Genomic DNA, 19983 nt, shown 5'->3' on the forward strand with positions numbered 1-19983 from the left:
CTCCTGCTCTTTGCATTGATCATTGGAAATCAGCACCCACTCCTCAGTGTGGCCTCGGTCCTGCCCTGCCCGCTGCTGACAGCTGATGGAGCCCTGCAGGACCTGGCATTTCCTCCCTGGGAAGATGTGTAAATACTGCAATCCATCACTGTCCCGTCCCCTGCAGCAGGCCAGCTGGCTGAGGACAGGGCTCTGCGATGGGGTGTGGTGTCTGGCATTTCCAGATGGAGACAGTGGTACTCCTTGGGGACAGTCCCAGGAGACAGGGAGAGGATGATGCACGCTACATGTTTGGGTGCTGTGCGTGACCACACTGCACCATTTGGATCTACAACTGACATCAGGCTCTCCTGCTGGGCAGAGGCAGAGCCCAGAGCATCATTTTCTCCAATGTTCACCTCCAGAATCCCAAAATCCCCTCAGCAAGATGCTTCTCCAGCTCAGCACTCAGTCCCTCCTGCTGCAGGGTGTGCTAGTGACCAGTGCTGGGTTGCCCTGCTTTTCCCTCCTGGCAGTGCAGCTATCCCACACACTGCACACAGACACAGCATGGCACCACACACTGCACCCCCTTCTCTCACACCCCCAGCCCCATGGAGCTGCCTGTTCCCCAAACCCCTGCATCTCCTCCTACTACTGGTTGGGAAGGTAAAAGAAAATATTAATGATTATTAGGAAGAGCTAAAGCAGAATTGCAAATGTTATTTCTCTGGTAGATGGATGATAGCAGGATGGATGATAGATAGCTGGATGGATGGATCTCTTTCCCTCCAAGCTGTAACCCCCTTCCAATCGCTCCCTCTGGAGCGCTGCTGTCACCTTGTCTCTGCTCAGAAGGGCTTTTACTGGCTCACTGGGGGATGCACGAGAACAGGTTATTAATACATGGAGAGGGGGATGGAATCCATTTGACTTGAAAATAGCTGAGAAACTGAACGGCACTTCTAAAATCTGCTTTTAATCAGAAGGAAAAGAAGAGAAGTTTTAACAATTAGGGAGTAATGAAGAGCTTTGGAAAAAAAATAAAAAGCTCTCTGAAGATTAGCTAAGATTTTTAGAGCACTTCAAGCATTTAAAGAGCTATGCTGGTATTGAGCAAAATGATGCAAATATTCCCTGTGAAAATCAGAGGTGGTGAGATTGATGGTGAGTGCCAGAGCCTGGATGTCCACAGGCAGGCACAGCACGGGTCTGCTGTAAGCAGCAATGCTGTGCTGTGTGCAGGGCAGGGCAGCAGGCGACAGCAGCAGGGCTCACCTGTGCCACTGCCCGTGAGAGGTAATGGGAGCGTGGCCAGGAGGGAGCCTCGGCTTGGCTGTGGAAGGAAAGCCTTGGTGGAGTCTCCAGTAGAAGTACAGCCACTACGGCAAGGCTGTAACCATCCCTTCCACTCCAAGCCCTTGGCAAGAGAGGAAGGAGTGATCCCCTATGGGGTTTGGCTTTTGTGGGTCTAAGGATGCCCAGCAGATGGTCATGAGTAGGGACTGCTGACAGCACATCCCTGAAGGAGAGCACATGGAAAAGCTTCCCCAAGTGCTCCCTGAGGCTCAGAGAGAGGCTGGGCAGCCGTGACACTGGCATCCCCTGCCCTGAGCCAAGCCCTGGCCTCCACCAAGCAGGGAAGCTGCCAGGCAGCCCGTCCGTCCCAGCCGAGCTGGCGGCTGCTCCTTCCCAGTACCTGCCAAGGGCCCGTCACCGGGAGGTGAGCGCGGGGGCTGCACAGCCGTGCACAGCAGCAGCTGGGTAATTTTCATGCTAAGTGAAAAGTAAAGTGCACAGACTCTTTATTAGAGCGAGCACGGTGCGGGGAACAATGAAGGCAGTGATGATCGTTAACTTTCTAATCGGAGGAGAAAAGTCCTCAATGCAATTTTTATGGTAATAACATCGACACTAAAGATAATTGCTCCCCGCGTCGCGCTTAGCGCCAGGAAACTGTTTGGGAAAAAAACATTAATTTGCAGGAACTGAGCCAAAGTTTCCTTAAGGCAGCTGTTCCCTGTGCCACCCTGTCACCAGCCCGTGCCAACACTGGCCGCTGGCCGACCCCTTGCCCTTCCACCTCTGCCTGCAGTTACACCCCTCATCCCTGGCACCAGCCAGGCTGGGTTTGCACCACGCCGGCGATGTCTTTCACAGCATCGGTTCCTGGGGCTCAGCTCCGCAGGAAATGCTGGAGACGGTGCAGCCCACCTCTGCGGTGGTGGAAGAAGGCCAGAAACATTTTTGGGTGATGTGAGGGAGTAGCGCTCCTGCTGCAGTAAAGGAGACGGGCAGGGCTGCCCCATGTGCCGGGACCACTGTGAGCAGGGAGGAATGGGAGCTCGCTTTCCCTGGGGAATAATAAGCACAGGAGAAATTACAGCCAGGTGACATTTTAACGAGCTGGCGTCCTGTGTGGCATTAATATTCCAGGGGCTGCAATTCCCTTGTGGGTGTTTGAGAGATGAAAAAAAAATCCCAGCCCAGTAAAATCAAATAAATAAATCTCTGCCTAAGCGTGGCGTCTCCCCCGCCCCCGGCACGGAGCGGGTGGCACGCGGTGTGATTTCCCCTGTGATCCCCTGCCGCCGAGCAAGCAATCGTCTCATCTTTGAGCGTGGCAGCAGGATGATTTATCCTGGCTCCCGGCGCCCCGGATGGGGCCAGAGCGTGGGGCCGGGGATGATGCATTGGGCAGGAGCAGAGGTGGCAGCTGGGGGAAGGCAGGAGAGCAGGGTGCACACACAGGCCACCACTCAATTCTAAATTAATTTTAATATTTGACAAATCAAATCTACTTAGGTGAGCCATGGGCCATGCAAAAGAGATTTATGAGGGTTTGGGGCTGTTGGCTGCACGTGTAGCCCTTCTTCGCCACTGCCTGATGGGGTTCCAGCAGTCACAGCATCACTAACTCCCCCCTCCCCAGGAGCAGGGATGCAGACAGTGAAGCAGCATAACAGTGTCAAGAAAAATGTCCCAGAATCTAAGTCCTGGCTTATTAGGCTGGCAAAAGTGACAGACCCTTTGCCTGCCCCAGCTCTAAGCCCACTGGCAGAGCTGACAGCAGGGGCACAGCCCTGGCTATAGCTAAATGTGGTACTTGATGCCCAGGATCTCCCTGAGAACTCCAGCTAGCCTAGAGAAGAGCAGCCAGTTCCAGCCTGCTTGGGATGATGCTGGAGCAGTTTCCCATGGGTTGGGGGAATTATGGGTCTGTGGAGAGAAGAGCCATGCGGGGAGCAGGTGGTGGTGTGCAGGCTGTGCAGAGCCATTTGCCTGCAGGACCATTTCAGTCCCAGCTCCATCAGGCCCACAGATTCATGGGCCCTGGGAGGTGACAGGAAACCTGATAGGTTTTAAGACAGCAACATGCCCTGAATCTGCAAGGTGCCTGAGCAGGCGAGGTAGGGAATCCAAAATGTTTACAGACTCAAGGGACTGCGGGAGCAGTGAAGGCAGGCTGGGCTGCCTGGGATGAGATTTCCATGCTGGGGACAGACTGCTGCCATCCCTAATATGCTGTTGGAAATCCCTCCCTCAGCATGGGCATCCCCCCAGCAGCCCTGCAGAACTAGGGAAGACTCAGGGAAGCCCACTGCCCCTGAGCTGAACCCACTCCTGTGGCAAAGCCCCAGCATGGGGGTCCCCTGGATTGCAGAGGTCTTTCACAGTGATGCTAGGGAGGGGTCTTTAGTGCTTTCTGCCCACGTGCCCCTCACACCTGCCTGTGGGTGAGGACAAGCCTGTATTTGTTTCTTCTTGCTGATTACTTTACTTGGCACAGTCAGGCAGCCATGACCCAGTGCTCAGGCAGGGAAACCAGGGCTGCCCTCCACCAGCCCTTTCCTGCAGGATGCTATTACAGTGATGCAGCACTGGGCTCTGTGCTGCAGAACAGCCCCATGTCTGGCTGCAGCTTCAAGCTGGAATATCTCAAGGGACATACAGCATATCCTTGTATTGAGGGACATACAGTGGTCCATAGCCCATGGCAGGGCAGGCAGCCTTTCCAGCTCCTCCAGCAGCAAAGAGGCAAGTGGTGCACAAAGCTCAGGCCAGCCCAGAATCCCAGGCAGCTCTGTTTCCTGTTCTGCCTGTGCTTCCCCTAACTTAACAATGGCAAAGCCCTCCAACTGCCCCTGGTGTGCCAGAGAACAGCCAAGGGCCAAGGGAGGGACATGAGGCAGAGGAGAGACAGCCTGTATGCAGGGATGGCATGTGCACCCACACCTTGCAAGACTTACAGAATAAAGCAGAGACCACAAGGGTCTCAGAGGACTTTAAGAAATCTCTACAAGTTGCCTGAGCCAGTAGGGACCAGCTTTAAGAGGTGATGGATGTAATGAGAAGGCATTTTCCCTGCCTGGCCCTGTGCTTGGTCAGGCTCTCAGCTGGGCATGGGTAGTAGCTGCTGCATACCAGCATGTCCTTGCACAATGGGATGAAGTAGGATGGATGGAGGACCATAACTCTGGGGCTGTGAGCTTATACTGAGCTTTATCCCCACAATGGCACACAACTCCTGATGGCTTCTCCAGCCCAAATCCAGCCCTACAGGTGCCCCACCCACAGCAGAGGCAAACAGTGCCAGCCCTGGTGATGCAGTCCATGGGAAGGTGGGCACTGTGTTACAGCTCCAGCTCTCAGCAGAAGTGTATGTTCCCATAAAATATCTACATTTGGATGCAGAGATTTCCAGGGATGTGAGAATGCTGTGCTGATAATTAAACATCTGCTCTGCATTTGCCTGTCTTCTTGCCACAACGTCGCTCCAGCCCTCGTTCTCCCCTCCCTGTCCTCCAGCAATCAGTCTGGACAGCATTCCCTGTTCAGTGCTCTGTCCTGGCCCTGAGCCACAGCATCCTGGGCCATGGGTGCTGGAAGAGAGATAGCAGTTCTGGGCACCCTCGGAGCAAACAGCAACTTCACTGCCAGCACCCACAGTCTTTGAGAGGCTGCGAAGCCAACAGCCTTCTGTGTGGCTTGAACCAGCCCAAACAGTTTCTCTGAGCCCCACCAAGCATTGCCAGCCAATGCTTGTGCATGCACAGTCCCCTGGGCTGAGCAGGCAGCTGCCACCGCCATGCTGCAACAGGAAAGCATCAAAACAACCTCCAAATTGATCTCAGAGACTCTCCTGCAAGCCCCAGTCATGTCCTGCTAGGAGCAAGCGTCTGCTCTAGTTACTGTCTCCTAGGAGAGCACCGAGGGCTTCAGGCTGTCACAGGAGGAGCAGACCCAAACATGACATCTCCATGGAGCCCAGGCTATGGCAGGCAGGGCCACAGCATCACTGAGCAGATGGCACCATGACTTGGATCGATGGGAGTCGGCTGGGTCCCATGGGGGCTCTACCAGCTCATACAAAGCTGGGCTGGTGGTGGGGTGAGCTCAGGAAAGGGCTGGGTCCCTCTCCTAGCTGTGGCACCCTGACCCCAGCTGTGCCCTTGCCTCTAGCCAAACACCCAGCAGGGCTGAGCTAAGGCAGCTGTCCCTGCCGGCACTGCTGGCCCTGAGGAGCTGCATTCTGCCCACACTGACTGCACTCCCTGCCTGGCCAGCAGAGGCAAGCCTGCAGTGCCATGTGCCAGATGGGCACTGCCAGCAGCCACACCACCACCTCTGCCCTGGGGCCAGAGCCCAGCAGGGCGTCAGCATCATAGGGAGATCATCCTGCTCAGAGTGGGCTTCCAGGAGCCGAGGTGGGCACAAGGATGGAGGAGGCTGTCTGGGGTGCACTGCAGAGCACCTGGTGCAGCACCCCAGCACGTGCCTGCCACATGCCCCTCTTCACCAGGGCTGCCCTTCCTGCCATCCCTTGTCCCCTGCCTGCTCCCTGCCCTGCCTCCTGGCCCACACACTGTTTGTCACACTTGTCACCATGGCAAGGGAGAGATTAGCCGTAGACCCTCCGATCCTGCCCCAAGCCACTGATTCATATTCATGAGACTTCAAAGCATCTCTCTGGCTCTCCTGCACCAAACCTAATCCTCTGCTGCAGCACCGTGCCAGCAGCCCCAGCACTCACTCTCAGCTCCAGGCTGGGAGCTGGCAGCCCCACAGCCCTCCTGCCCTGGCTGGCCAGGGCCATGCAGCCCCACTCCCACCAGCCCACAGTCATGGGGGAGTGCTCTGCACCATGGGGTTGCTGCCATAGGACCCACAAAAATCAGGGACTAGGGGCACAGAGGTGATGGCTTTTGTGTCCTCACCTGCACCTGCCCATCCCTCCACCCCTTAGGGCTGTACCTGCAGTAGCCTGCCTGGACTGCCAGCCCAGCAGCAACCCTGCATGAATTGCAGCCATACCAACATTCCCCTGTGGGGGATGATTGATACAGGTGTCCCTATACAACCCCCTATAAACCTGCCACAATTAGCAACCAGCAGGCCTGGGATGGGCCCTACTGAGGGGCAGCTGGGTATTCAGAGCATGACCTTGCTGGGCAGTCTTCCTGTGCCCACCAGTGACAAATCCTGCAGCATGGTACCAGCAGAGAAGTGGCAGGGAGCATGCTGGAAGCATTTGGAGGTGCAGGCAGGACCACAGTGAGTAATTGCTCCCAGCCTGCCCCTGCAGAGTTGTGGGGCAGAGGATGGAAGGAAAAGGCACCCAGGAGTGCTTTCTCCTCACCCTGCTTTTGGCTGCAGGTCACAAAAAACCCTAAGGCTAAGTGGGCCACCTCCTGGTACAGCTCATCTGCTCCAGAGGAGGATCACCTCTGGTTCGAGCACAGGCAGCCCCACACAGAGAGCCAGTGGTATCATGCCACCTGCAGGTGCTGCTGCCATGGTGGCAGCATGCCGGCACCAGTGTCGGGAAGGTTCTGGTTCTGCACGCCGGTCCTGGCTGTGGGCGGGGAGCGGACAGCAGGTCCCCCACGGAGCCATCTCCTCCAGATGGTGAAGGCCATTAGAGCCGCTCTCATGCGCATGGAGCCATAAAGTTTATGGGGCTCATCATTTAGCGGTAATGGAAATAGTTAAATCTGTCTCTGTTTAAGCAAACTCTGCCCTCGTGGGAGCGCTTGGCGCAGGCAGGCAGAGGCCTCCGGTGGCCAGCGGGTGCCTCCGCTCACCATCCCTCACCGGGGCATCTGGGACAGCCTGGCACTCCCACCTGGCACCTGGGACAGCCCTGCCATAGCAGGGTGGGCACAGGCAGTGATTCCTGCACTACCAGCCCTGGTGCCTCAGTTTCTCCTCAGTGCTGGAACCAAATTTGGGGCAACCAGGCAAGATGCGGGACTACATGAACTCCCTGACAGCAGAGGCTGAGGTGTAATGTGCAGACAGACAGGCAGAGAGGGTGCAGAGCTGCAAGAAGGATGATGCCTGTCTGCTTCAGGCAGGGCACTTGCAGCTGTGTAGGGGTGAGGTGGATTTGGCCCAGCAGCCCCCAGCAGGACTCAGCCTGGAGCCTGCCAGAGGGCACTGCATGGGGCAAAAGAGCAAGTGATGCACCAAAAGCCACTTTTTATCCCTCACAGGCACCCACAGAGCTGGGCAAGGAGATATGATCCCAAGGAGATAAAATCCAGGTTGCCCCTAGCTCTTGAAGCAAGATCTGGTCAGGGAGAAGCGTGAGAGCAGCCCCTCACTGTGCCTCACAGCACCCCTTAGCCCCAGCCCGGAGATGTGAGGCTGAATCCCCAAATGGTAAGGTGCCAGTGTGTTTATGGAAGGCCAGTTTCTCCCATGGGGTGAGTGAGGGTGCTGACCTGGGGTGGTGTGAGACCCTGGGGCTGCTGCCACTGCTGGAGCCACCAATACTTAGCCAAGGGGGTGCTAGGAGCTGCCCCCCCCCCCCCCCCCCCCAGCATGCAAAGCATGATTAATTACAGAGTAAGTCATTAATATTCACAGCTAATTAAAGATCCTTATCATGAATAATGGAAATCACTCTCCAAATTATGGGACAAAGATGGAGGAGGAGGGAAAAAGCCCTTTGGAGAGAGGAGTCTACCGAGGGGCAAAGCTCTAGGGCAGGGGCATATGGGGCAGTGGTTGTACCCTCCTTGTGGTCTGCCTGGGTCTGGCAGTGCCCTAGTTGGGATATAGTGATGGACAGAAGCCAAGGCAGGGGCATTGGAGCTGGCAGAGGATTCAGGCACACTGGAACAGGGCCCAGGAGGCCCCAGGGGCACCAGACAACCCTGCCTGTGGGTCTCTAACCTGCCACCTCATCATGTGTGGGACCCGGTCTTGCACACTTTGTACTGGCCCAGTATTGCACACCTCCTCCTGGAGCAGGGATTGTCCTAATCCTGTGTCATACCGTCTCCAGCCAGCTGGCCCCAGCAGCCTCCCAGAGCGAAGCTGGGATGGGGCTGCCTGGGCCTTGAGGAGCAGGTGGGAAGGGAGGGCACCGGCACTTTGCCTGAGCTCCTGTTATACAAATGAAAGGTTTTTAGTGGGAAAGTCTCTGGGAGAGTAATACATCTCCCATATTGATCGCAGGCCAGGGACCAAGGCACGGCTTAAACAGTAATTGATTTCTAGCCGCCGAGATGTGTTGGGGAGCATTGATTTAACAGCACTGCAGACACACTGCTACTAATCTGATTAAAGTATTTAGCAGAAATGTTATTCTTTAAAAAAAAACAGAGGGAGGTGACGGTGCTGCCTGGGGCTGAGGCAGGCCTGTAGAGCAGGGACAGCCTAGCACCCTGTCAGTGGGGACCTGGGGACAGCTCTGTGCCTGCACACTGGTGGGAATGCCACTGCTGGGCACACATCACCAGCCAGTTGTGCTTGAAGCCGTTCCTGATGGAGCTGCCAAGGATGTGTGTGAGCATGGCAGGATGCAGGCAAGGCAGAGCCAAGGATGTATGCTGGGAGTGTAGACAACACATGGACAAGGGCCAAGCCAGTGACCTTGCCAGTGCGGCCACCAGCTGTGCTGGGGACAGGGCAAGAGCGGGAGGAAGTAGAGGCAGCCTGCAGAGGTAGCCCTGGTTGGAGGCATGCTTGGCTGGTGGAGCAAGCACATGGGCCACACCAGAGCTGCAGCAACCAGAGAGGTGCAGGAGCCAAGGTCTAGCAGTGCCTGGGCACGGAGCAAATGCTGAGCAAGGGGGACCATGTGCACTGCTGGCCTACTGGCCATGCACCATCCCCATGTTCAGGAATTCCCCACATTGTGCCCTGTCACAGCTGGTCAGGCCATCACCAAGAGCTCTTGCGTGCTGTCCCCTCCTGTCCCTGTCCCACCCCACTGCTGGGGACAGGGGTCAATGCTGGGCTACTGAGAATGGGACTCCCCCATGCCATTCCCAGCCCTTGTGGAAAGGTAGCAAAAGAGCAGGTGGAAGGGTTCCTGCCACTTCCTATCACACTCATCAGCCCAGTTAATTAACAGGCGATGTCAAACAAATAAATTATTCCTGCTTCCTATTGATTCTAATTTACTGGCCCCTAGAGAATCCAGGATCGTTTATCCCACCTGTCACCCCTGCATAGCAGCTGCACTAACATCTGCCCTGCTCCCTTCACCTCTCCTGCCCATCTACCTCTGGGGCAGAGCCAGGCACAGCCATGAGGCCCACAGTGCCCTACATCACTGCCAGTTGTACCCTGGAATGCAGTTGCAACTGGATCTGCTGCTTCCGCTGAGAATGGCAGATACACTACTGCCAGCAGCAGGAGGGAAACTGTCTGCCCGTTGTTGTGGCACCCCTGCTTGCCTGGGGCTCAGCATCGTCTAGGGGATCCCTGGCTCCTGCCAGCCCTTTCTCCTCCCTAGCACCACCAGAAAGGGTGTGGGTGCCAGTTCTGGCTACCTGAGCATCCCGGCCCCCAGCCCAGGCCACGCCCACCAAGACAACAGCCGGATTTCCCTGTTGTCCCAGAGAGAGGCCGCTGCTGCCCACACATCAGCCTTTGATGCTTGTCTCCTTCTGCAGGAGGCTGATCAAAGCCTGAGCTCCTCCCAGCTCGCAGCCCTATGGATGCTGGATCAATAAATCAATGCCAGCTCAGCTGCTGACTGCACAGTAAGCCTGGTTGGGAGATCCTGGAGAGGAACAGGGTCCTGGCATCCACCCCTGCCTGCTTCGGGGCCTCAGCTCATGGTTGATGTCACACTGGGCTAGTGATGCACCACACCAATCCAGGCACTCAGGCAGGATGGGGATTGCTGCCAGCACTTAGCAGCCAAGACTGTCTCCTGCTGGGGTCTGGGCAGCACCCAGTGACATGTCCTGGTCTTCCCCTGGCCAAGGCACCACTGACTGCCCAGTTCTGCCTGCAGCAGGAGCCTCTGGGCTCGCATGCAGTGGTGCAAGTGACAGCATACATGCCCTCCTCTGGGCATAGGGGCATCAGCTGGCTCAACTGAGGGATGCTCTGGGCAGTAGTCTGCCAGCACAGCACAGCCCTGGCCTCACCACAGTTCCTTTAAGCAACAGGCCACGCTGTACTGGGGCAGCTGGACCCTGGCCAGGGTCATGGAATAGGGGTTGTGGGTACAGCCTGCCTACCTGCCTGCCTGCCTGCTGCTCCAGGCACTAGTGCTCCCCAGATCTGGATGAGCTGGATTTCCTTGGATTGGATAGATTAAATTGATTCCAGCCAGGCACCAGTGACTGGCTGCTTGCCATGTGCCTATAGTGCAAGCCTGCCTGGAGCGTTTGCTGCTTGGATGGGGGTCACCTGGCATCTGGCTTGGGAGGGGACACACAGAGCACTGGACTCACTATTGGCAACCCTGCCATGTGTCTTGTGCTGCCTGTTCTTCCACTAGCCCTTGGACATCTCCTCACAGCCTCTCCCTTGCAGAAAGTGGAGCAGCAACAGGCCAAGGGGAGTGTGAGGAAGTGTAGTGGATGCTGCTGCCAAGCTCTGCTGCCAACGTGGCCGAGGCCAGGGGGGCCGGCAGGTGACTCACTAACCCTGCGTGATTCGTCTCAGGTGGCTGGCAGGAGCAGCCAGAGAGCCAGGGTGGCTTCAGCTCTTTCAAGATGTCATGCCCAGAGCCAGTCTATCATGCTGGCCTCCAGCCTTGTCTGAATCCACGTGCCTCCTCCCACAAAAGTGGTCCTCGTGGATGTAACTGGGCTATACCTATGCCGGAGAGCTCTCAGCCTTCCCAGCACTGACCCACCACTCACCCTGTGAGGACGTGTGGGGTGCTGGCAGAGCGGGAGGCCGCAGCTCCCATCGGGATTGGCGTGGTCCCACGGCAGTGCGCGGTGGGGCGCTGCAGGGAGAGCGGCTGGCAGCACCGCAGCCGGGAGATAAGCTCCCTGCTCATCCTCATCGCATGTGACGGGAGGGAGATTTATGGCTCCGAGCTGCAATTTGTGCGCGGCTCCAACACACCGTATTGATCACTCCAGGTTGCTCCTGCTGTTCCCTCAAGTCCCAGCCCCTGCCTGTTAACTCTTCCAGACCTGGGGACCCCCGGGGTCAGGCACCCTTCTGTGCTGCAGCAGCTGATGCAGCAAGGAGCACCCCGGGTCCAGGCTGGCTGGGATGCCAGGGACCATCTCCTGGGAGAAAAGCAGACTTTCTCCTAGCTGGGGCTCAAAGCAGAGCAGGCTGGGGGGAGTCTGGCTGGGTTGGCAGTTAGGAGCACCCCTTGGAAAGGAGAAGGGGGCAAAGAGGTGCTGGAGGAGCCAAGGGGACAAGGATGGCGGTCGGTGATAAGGGAACAGCGCAGAGGGGATGAGGCATTGTGCCAAGGATTAGTGCTGAGTGTACGGGGACGACAGGTGGTGACAAAGGAACGGCTCCTAGGGGACAGCGTGCGATGGCCATGGGCAGTGCCAAGGGCACATGGACAGCAGTGTGCACGAAGCAGTCCCAGGGCCAGCTGTGGGGCTGATGCCAAGGGGATGAGGATGGGGGCAGCCGAGGGGGGACGGGGATGGGGCTGCAGGTGGCTCTGCAGCAGCAGCAGGAAATGATGTGTGAAATGAAGAGTTCCTGCCCAGTGCCCAGAGGGAGCGTGCAGCATACTGAGCAGGGCTGGGGAGGGTGCTGTAGGGGGGCGCACGGCTGAGAGGGTCCCCAGCCTTGTGGGGGGAGCCTGACAGAGGGGGCTGTGTCCTTCCTACAGGAGAAGCAGGAAGGGGGCCCTTGGCATGGGACTGCTGAATAGCTGCTGTGGGGCCGGAGCTGTGTGGGGCACAGCCTTGGTAGATCAAGCCGTCACTGCCCGCCTGCTGCGACGCCCCAGCACCATGTACCCGCCACCCCCTCCCTGCTCGCTGGTTTCCCGCTGCTCCACCGAGATAATTAAATCCGCTATTTCGGCAGGTTCCGCATCCCCTGCCAGGCGGATCTGCAATCAGCCTCGAGAGGGCCGGGGGCCACCCACCTGCGCCCCTCCACCCTCACCGCCCCCACTCTGGGGCACCTTGGCTGGCCTGCCTCGGGTCCCTGTCTGCACCCTTGGGGGCTGTCCCAGGTGTTGTGGGAGGGGTAACACACTCCTATCCTGTGTTGGTCATATCTCCTCTCCAGGGTCGCAGTCCCCTCCCAGGTGCTCTTGAGGGGCGAGTCCTGTCCCCAGAGCCAGCCTGGCTGCAGACGGACGCTTCCAGGGGTGCCACAGACCCTAAGCACGGACAGGAGCTGCTCCCCACCAGCTGTCCAATGTCCCCAGCTTCCCATTCTTTCCCGGTTCTGATGTTATCATCTTCCTGCAGCACCCGGAGAAGCTTTAAATAATTCACGGAGGTGAGCTGGGGCACAGATGCTCCCAGAGGCAGCTGGTGCCAGCGGGCAGGCAGCGGCTGGGTGGCAGAGATAGTGGTGCCGTGCCCGCCGGCTGCCCAGGGCCTGCTGGCACCTGCCAGCTGGGAAGGAAGGGCTTGGGCTGTTCACGGAAGAGAAGCCCTGAGAACATCATCCTGAGACAGTTCAGCAGAGTCAGGAGGTGAGCAGGGTTCCCAGGCAGCCCCACACTGTGCTGCCCCCATGCCATGGCCCCTGCCTGGCTGGCTGGCCCTTCCACCTCCCCTCTGCCCCAAATCCACTATGCAGGATGCCAGATTGATTCCTGAAGCTGGCAGCTCCGGCTGTAAATTTTGATCAATAATTTAAGGAGGTAAAACTATTAATAGAATATTAAACAATCTGCTCTAGTGTGATGCATGAAGGTGGGAGTGAAGCTGAGGGTACCTGGATGACCTGCACAGCTACCTCCTGGTCCAGCCAAAAACCCCAACACTACCTTGCCAGTGCAGTGGGGAGAGTGGCAAGCATTGCTGTAACTAATCGTCGGCCGTGCCAGGGGAGGGGAGGGCGGCACCCATCAGGAAGTGGAGTTATTGATGGACTCCAAGGCTGCTATTACCTGCCAGCCCTGCTATTACACACACCATCACTCAGTGCACGGGTCTGGCTGCCACGCCAGCCCCTTGGTGGTGCCTTGCACAGTGCCGGCCGGGAAAACCACTGGAAACAGTTATAATTACACAGACAGTCCCCACCAGGTGTTTTTCAGCTGCAGCTCCACTACCTGTGCCCCTGGCTACACACTGCACTGATGCTGTTCAGTGCTGCCCGAGTTTTCCTCTAGGTCTTGTGTCCCCAGCCCCACAACAAACCAGCACTGTGCAAACTCTATGGCACGTATCTGCCTCACCCCAGTGCTTTTCTGCAACCAGGCTGGCACCACATAGCTGGAGGCACGGAAAGCAGGCAGCCCCTGCCATCCTGGAGTGGGGAGCTGGCCTTCACCACCAGCAGGTGATGCCCTTGGGAGCCACCGTGCTGTGAGGCTGAGAGCCCACCGCAGCCTGACTCATTCTGGGAGGATTAGTCCCTGATCCCCCACTGCCCAGACCCAGGGAGGGCAGCTCTAGGACTCGAGGAAGTGAAATCAGGGAGATTAACCCTGGTCCCCAGTGGGATGGAAAATGGAGGCACATCTGCTCATCCGAATGGAAGGAACAGCCGCCCTGTGGGGGAGCAGATAAAAATAGGCTGACATTTACCTGCCAGTCCCAAGCAGGGCGGGGCGAGGGCACCATGGCCAGCCTGTGTCCACAGAGGGATGCAGGCGTCCGCACCAGTGCCAGGTACTCGTCACCTCTCTGATCAGGCTGCAGAGACAGCGTCAGGCAGGCAGCAGTGTGTCTCTGTGACAGCAGGATGGTGTCCTAGGACAGCACCAGTGATGGGGAGTCCTGCCAAGGCAGGGGTGCCTTCTGGGCACACACAAGCACGGATGCTGGGCAATAGCACAGCAGGCGTGTGTGAAAGGGGTTTGGCGTGTTCAGGGCTGCCTGTGCATGGAGGTGGGCAGCAGGATGGCTGGCAGTGAGGTGGGAAGCTGTGGCATGGGAAGGGCAGCCTGGAGCCACTTGGAGTACTATTGCTCCTAGAGGAGTGAGAAGAGCAGGCTGAGCTGAGATGCACAGTAGAGGTGCTCAGGCAGATGCTTGAGGATGTCGAAAGAAACCTTTTACCTAGGCATTCTTCCCTGCAACCAGAGAAACCTTTTCATCTGTCCAAAGCCCTGCAGTCTGGGCTGCCAAGAAGGGCTGATGGCACTCTCTAAGACCCTGCTAAGGAGGCAGGGGGTGCTACAGCAGCTGTTAGCACCTCTCCTACAGGCACTTGCCTGTAGCAGCCCCGTTTTCCCATGCACAGACCAGAGCTGAGCATCCTTCTACAATGGCTCAATTTCCCAGCAGTGCTGGAAGCATTTCCTCTTCACAACCATCTCCAAGCAGCAGGGGCCAGCCACCCTACAGTCAGAGAGCTCAGGATGCCTCCTCCAGTACTGCCAGCTTGGCATCACACCTCTGACAGGCGTTTACCTTGTTGTGTGCCCAGGGGCTCAGAGTGCCTGCCCAAGGCAAGGCACAGCATCATCCAGCCCAGCCACAGTGAGTCCAAGCTGAGGCACCAAGAAGCCCGTGCATGGATGGGAAGGGTTAACTGCTGTGAGCAGAGCCTCCCCTTCCTCCCCCTGCACTATGTTTTACAGGCCGGAGCTATTACCAGGAAATGTTCCCATCAGCACCATTGATCCCCTTGTTTACAGCCCAGTAATCCTCCGCTGTTGACTCAGGAGCAAAAAGGAAAGAAGGGAGGGGATGGCTCCCACTTGGGCATTGCCTCTGCCCTGCCTTCGTCCCACCCAAGCCCGCCTGACGCGCTGGGGTGACCCTGCCACACCTGGCTGGGCACTGGAGTCTCTGCAGCCAGTGGGAAAGTTACAGAGGGTGGCACAATGGCAGGAGCCCGACTGTGAGAGCAGCCGTGGCCCTTGCAGGAGCTGGCTCACACAGGCGGCTGCAGGTCCCCCCTCGCCAGCACTGCCCTCCTGTCACACGGCCGTGCCCTCCGCTTAGCTGACACCTGGTTGAAGGGCCCAGTGTGACAGCCCCACTTTGTTCTCATTAGGGTGATGAGCAGAGGCGTCATGCTAGATTAGAGACCGACTCACAGCTATGCAAATGCCAAGCTGGAGCAGCTGCCATCTGGGAGAGCCACTGGCAGTGGGCACTCTCACACACTGCCTGGGGAAGCTGCAGCCTCCAAGGCTGCCCAGCAGGCAGTAGGACAGCAGGGCTGGCAGGACTCTTGGTGTGGGGTGCTGGCCTTGCATAGTCCTGCCTGCTACTGCCCCTGTGTGTCAGCTGTCCCCCAGTCCAGGAGGGCTTGGAGCCCTAGGCCAGGGCTGTAGCTCTCGCTCGCCCTTAGCCAAACCGAGATCCCACAAACCTGTGCCAAGCATCTGTGCCAAGAGCACTTGTGTGGTGTCCATCAATGGGGCTTTCATGAGATTTTTACTTCTTCTGGCTCTGATAACACCAGGGGCTCAACCACCTCCCTGTGCCCATGTCCCAGGCACGTCCCAATGCTGACTAGAAGGGCAGGACTGTGCCTCCCTCTGCTCACTTATGTTACTGCCTGGATTCAACCCATCTCCTGGTACCTGCTCTGCTAGGTTTTTCTGTGAGGTTGGCTCCCTTTTAAAACCCTCCAGGCCCGGATTTACCTTCCCTTCCTCTGCAAGCCCTCAGGAGCCTGGCTCTTCCCCAGAGCCGGTGGCAGAGGTAAGGAGCCAGGCTTCCCAGGCAGGCTGGAGCAAGGCTGTGGGTCACACCCTGCCTTGCCTCTGCTGGGGCCCTTCTCTGTGCCTCTCAGCCCAGCTTAACAGCACAAACACTGCCAGAGCTGCTCCAGCTCAGCCTAGTGCACTCCAGTTCTGCATGGGGCTCTGCCCCAGACCCAACAAACGCAAGGCCTTACAGCCCACCGAAACTGGTGCCTGACATCTTTCCCCTTCCCTGATCCCTGGTCACTGGGATCTCCTTATCAGCACCACAGCCATGCACTAGGCTGTGGGTGCCAGCCCAGGGGCCATGCCTAGCCCTCCCTGTCCCCTGGAATGTCCCACCCCTGGCCACTCACTGTTTGGAAGTCGCTGCTGTTGCAGTCCTCCTTGGCGAACGTGCAGCGGACAAGCATCTCACCCAAGTCCAGCTGGTGACCCACACGCTCATAAAACTCCTCCAGGTGGAAAGGACGGCTCTTTTCCTCCTCGCCCATGGCCAGTGTCCCCAGCAGAGCCTCCAACCTGCTCCTCTCGGGGCTTTCTGGCACCAGGGGCTGGCCAGCGCTATCCAGGAGCCCCAGCATCTCCCCTGCCCAGTAGAGATCGTGGCCGGAGAGCTGTGAGAAGCGGGCAGGGTTGAGGTTGCAGATCGTAACGGCGGGGAAGATCTTGTTGTGCTGTGTCTCCTCCTCCAGCTGGGTGCTGTGGGGGTACTGGAAGTACAAACCCACACACTTGGCATAGGCATGAATAAGGAGGGCCAGCGAGCCCAGGAAGGCCAGCAGCCACAGTAAGTTGCGGGCGGTGTAGCGCCGGTGCCGGAAGATGTGATGGATGCCGTGGAGGGTGGAACGGCTGGCAAACTCTTCCAGGCTGCACGGGGGTTGCCGTGGGGCTGGGACATTGCGTGCTGGGTGCCTATCAGGACAGTCCCCCTCAGGAAGGGCTGCAGAGGGCCAGGGGGAACCCCAGGTGCGTGGGGGAGGCCCCTGAGCTTCCTCCAGCCACATGCCGCCGGCCGGCTCTGCCTCTCCCCGCTGAGCCCAAGGTGCCAGACGAGGTTTGAGGGGTGGACGACCGTGACAGCACCGGGCTGTGCGGCGAGCGATGTGCAGCAGTGCCGGGGCGGGATTGGTGCGGGGTGGTGCCGCCCGCACCCTGCCCCGAGCGGGAAGCTCGCTGAGTGCCGAGATCACAGATGTACTTAGCGATCACCACATCCTGCAGGAACTGGAGCCAGAGGCTGAAACATCCTGGAAAGCTCAAGGCACTCTCACTGCCTGTCCCCCGGGGTTGTGGGCAATTACTTGGAGCCCTGCTCACTTCCACCCTCTCCGTGCACTTAGTTTGTCTTTGGCCATGGAGCTGTGGGGGCACCCCAAGCTCTGCACCAGCATTGCAGAAGCACAGCTCTGAAGTACAGCTCCTCAGGCTGGCCAAGGAGTCAAGATGTCGGGTGTCACTCTTGCCACAGCTCCTGCACCCTTGAACGCAAATACCTCCTCTGGGATCCCCAAAAGCTGCAAGGGCCCAGACTGCCATGAGCACAGGGAAGAGTGTGGGCTGGCAGAGCACATGGGGGCAGTGACAGAGGCCTCATGGGAGTGCCGGGTGCTGGCACCACCTGCATGCCACCACAGGGCTGATGCCAGGCTCTCTGGCATGGTGCTACCTTAAGGCCAGGATGTCTGACATGGTGGAGGGGCCAGCACCACTCAGCATCCCTTCAACGTGCACAGGAAAATGCAAAATCTTTTATGAGATTGCATAAATGCAAAATCTTCTGTTGAAGCTGACAGAAACAGCTGCTTGTGAGCAGTGAGAAGCACTCGTGTACCCAAAAGCTTGTGTCCCTTTCTGAACAATCTCAGTTGGTCTAGTAAAAGATGCGGCTTTTTCTTACTGGACTTGCCACTCATGGACCTGTCAGAAGAGATCCCACAGCAGCGGTTTGCTGACAGTGGAAGCAGAGCAGAGGCACAGAGCAGAGCTATGTCTGTGAGGCCAGGGAGGGCACACAAGCTAGGACAGCAGGCTGTGTTCTCCAGCCTCCCAGGAGAGATGATGGGGAAATCAGAGGTAAGGATGCTCAGGGAAGAGCTGTTTCCCAGGCCCAGTGGGGCTGGAGGGGAGAAAGAGGACTGCAGATGTTTGGCCCTGGCTGGGCACTCACAGGGCCTCAGAGTGCAGCAAAAGGCACTGCAAGACTCTGGTGGTGTCTGTAGCCACGGGCTGGTGACACTGGCCCTGCCCAGCTGTGCTCCCCTGGCCTGTGCTCCCCAGCACAGCTTTAAATCCATTAGCTTTGCATAATTAGATTTTTCTCAATTACCAGATTATGATAATTAACAGCTCATTTGTAGGAGGCAGTGCCTAATCCCGGCATCACGTCTGGCTCGATGCCAGCCTGGGTCTTGGCTGCTGGTGCTGGCACAGTGGGCAGCAAAGCAGACACCAGGACAGAGGAGCCTCAGGAATGCCCCCAGAACCTTCCAAAACCTCTCAGCCACTGCTGACCTAGACCTCCCCTTCACTGTCTGGCCAATACAGCCTGCATGGAGGGGTTGGTCTGCAAAAACAAGGGGAATGAGAGCCCAAGCAGGAACAGCATCCTCTGGCAAAGGGAGTCAGCAGGGTTTTAGAAATGGCTCAGTCACCCACATGGCTTCAAAGATGCAAAAAACATCCTGCAATGTCTCCTCCTACAAGCAGCCACCAAGGCAGAACATGGGAGAGGTTAGCATTGTGGGCTGGGCTGGCAGAGCTGAAGTCATTAGGAGTCTCATTAATGAACTTTCCTAGTCAATAATGTTGAGATGAAGGACAAGAGAGCAGGGAGGCAGCTGCTGGTAAGGTACCAATCTTCATCATGGGAAGGCAGGGCAGTTCAGGCAATTACTGCCCATCAACAGAGCTTCATCCCTGGTAACATAATAGAGCAAATATTAAGAGAAAAATGCTTCTGAGGACCTCGAGGGCAAGGGAACAGGGAGCAATAAAGATATGCTTGGAGCTCACACAGAATAAATCTACCCAGTCCAACTTCATAGCATTTTTTTTTGTAAAATTGCTAAATAAATTGATGGTGAAGAGACAAGAGGTATGAAATATCAGGCTTTTATTAAAGCATTTGATATAGCATCTCAGGGAACTAATTCCAGTTGGTGGGGACAACCATCTCCCACCTGGGCTGGGTGCAGCTGAAGAGGCAAGGGAGATGGGGTGGCCCTGGGCACAAGGGGAGCATGATGGCATCCTGTGACACCAGTGATTGCAGTGCCATCAGGGCAGCCCCTCTTCTCCCACCCAGGTGAATATGCTGCAGCTTCTGCTCCACATTCTGCCTCCCGAGGTGGCTGTGACAGGGGCACCAGTGTTGCACCTGGATGATCTGGATGCATCCCTATGGTACAGTGCCCATAGCCAGCCCAGTGCCCCCATTGCACTTGTTTGGGGCCACCATCTCCACAGGCCTGAGGCTGCTTCAGGGCTCTTCTGCCCCTGCCATGGGCTCTGCTTCCAGAGCTCTGGCTGGGAGGAGGCACTGAGCGTGGGCAGCAGTCATGCCCAGCCAGGCATGACTGGATGGGATGTCTCAAGCTGTTCCCATGCGTTTACTATGCGTGGCATTTCTGCTGTTCTGCCATGAGCTTCTCTAGGCGGGGGATCTGGTCCTGCCTCTCCCCCCAGCATGGGCTGCAATTTCGACTCATGCAGGCAATAAATCAGCCTGCTTGCCCTGAGGTGGCTATGTGGCCCCTGCTGCTTCAGCTCACATTTCCCAGCCTCAAATTACCCCAGGCTGCCAGAGAGTTGGATGATTTTATGCCGCTCCTTCAAACACCCTCTGCTCTGTTTTTGTTGCCAGATTTTGCCAAAGCCCCTCGAGTGTCTGCATGTCCAGGCACAGCCTATTCCAGCACACGGTCCTGACTGGAAGCCCTTCTGGGGAGCAGAGCTGCACCAGTCCCGACTGC

The sequence above is a fragment of the Sylvia atricapilla genome, chromosome 7, assembly GCF_009819655.1.
Source record: "Sylvia atricapilla isolate bSylAtr1 chromosome 7, bSylAtr1.pri, whole genome shotgun sequence".
Classification (NCBI taxonomy): domain Eukaryota; kingdom Metazoa; phylum Chordata; class Aves; order Passeriformes; family Sylviidae; genus Sylvia; species Sylvia atricapilla.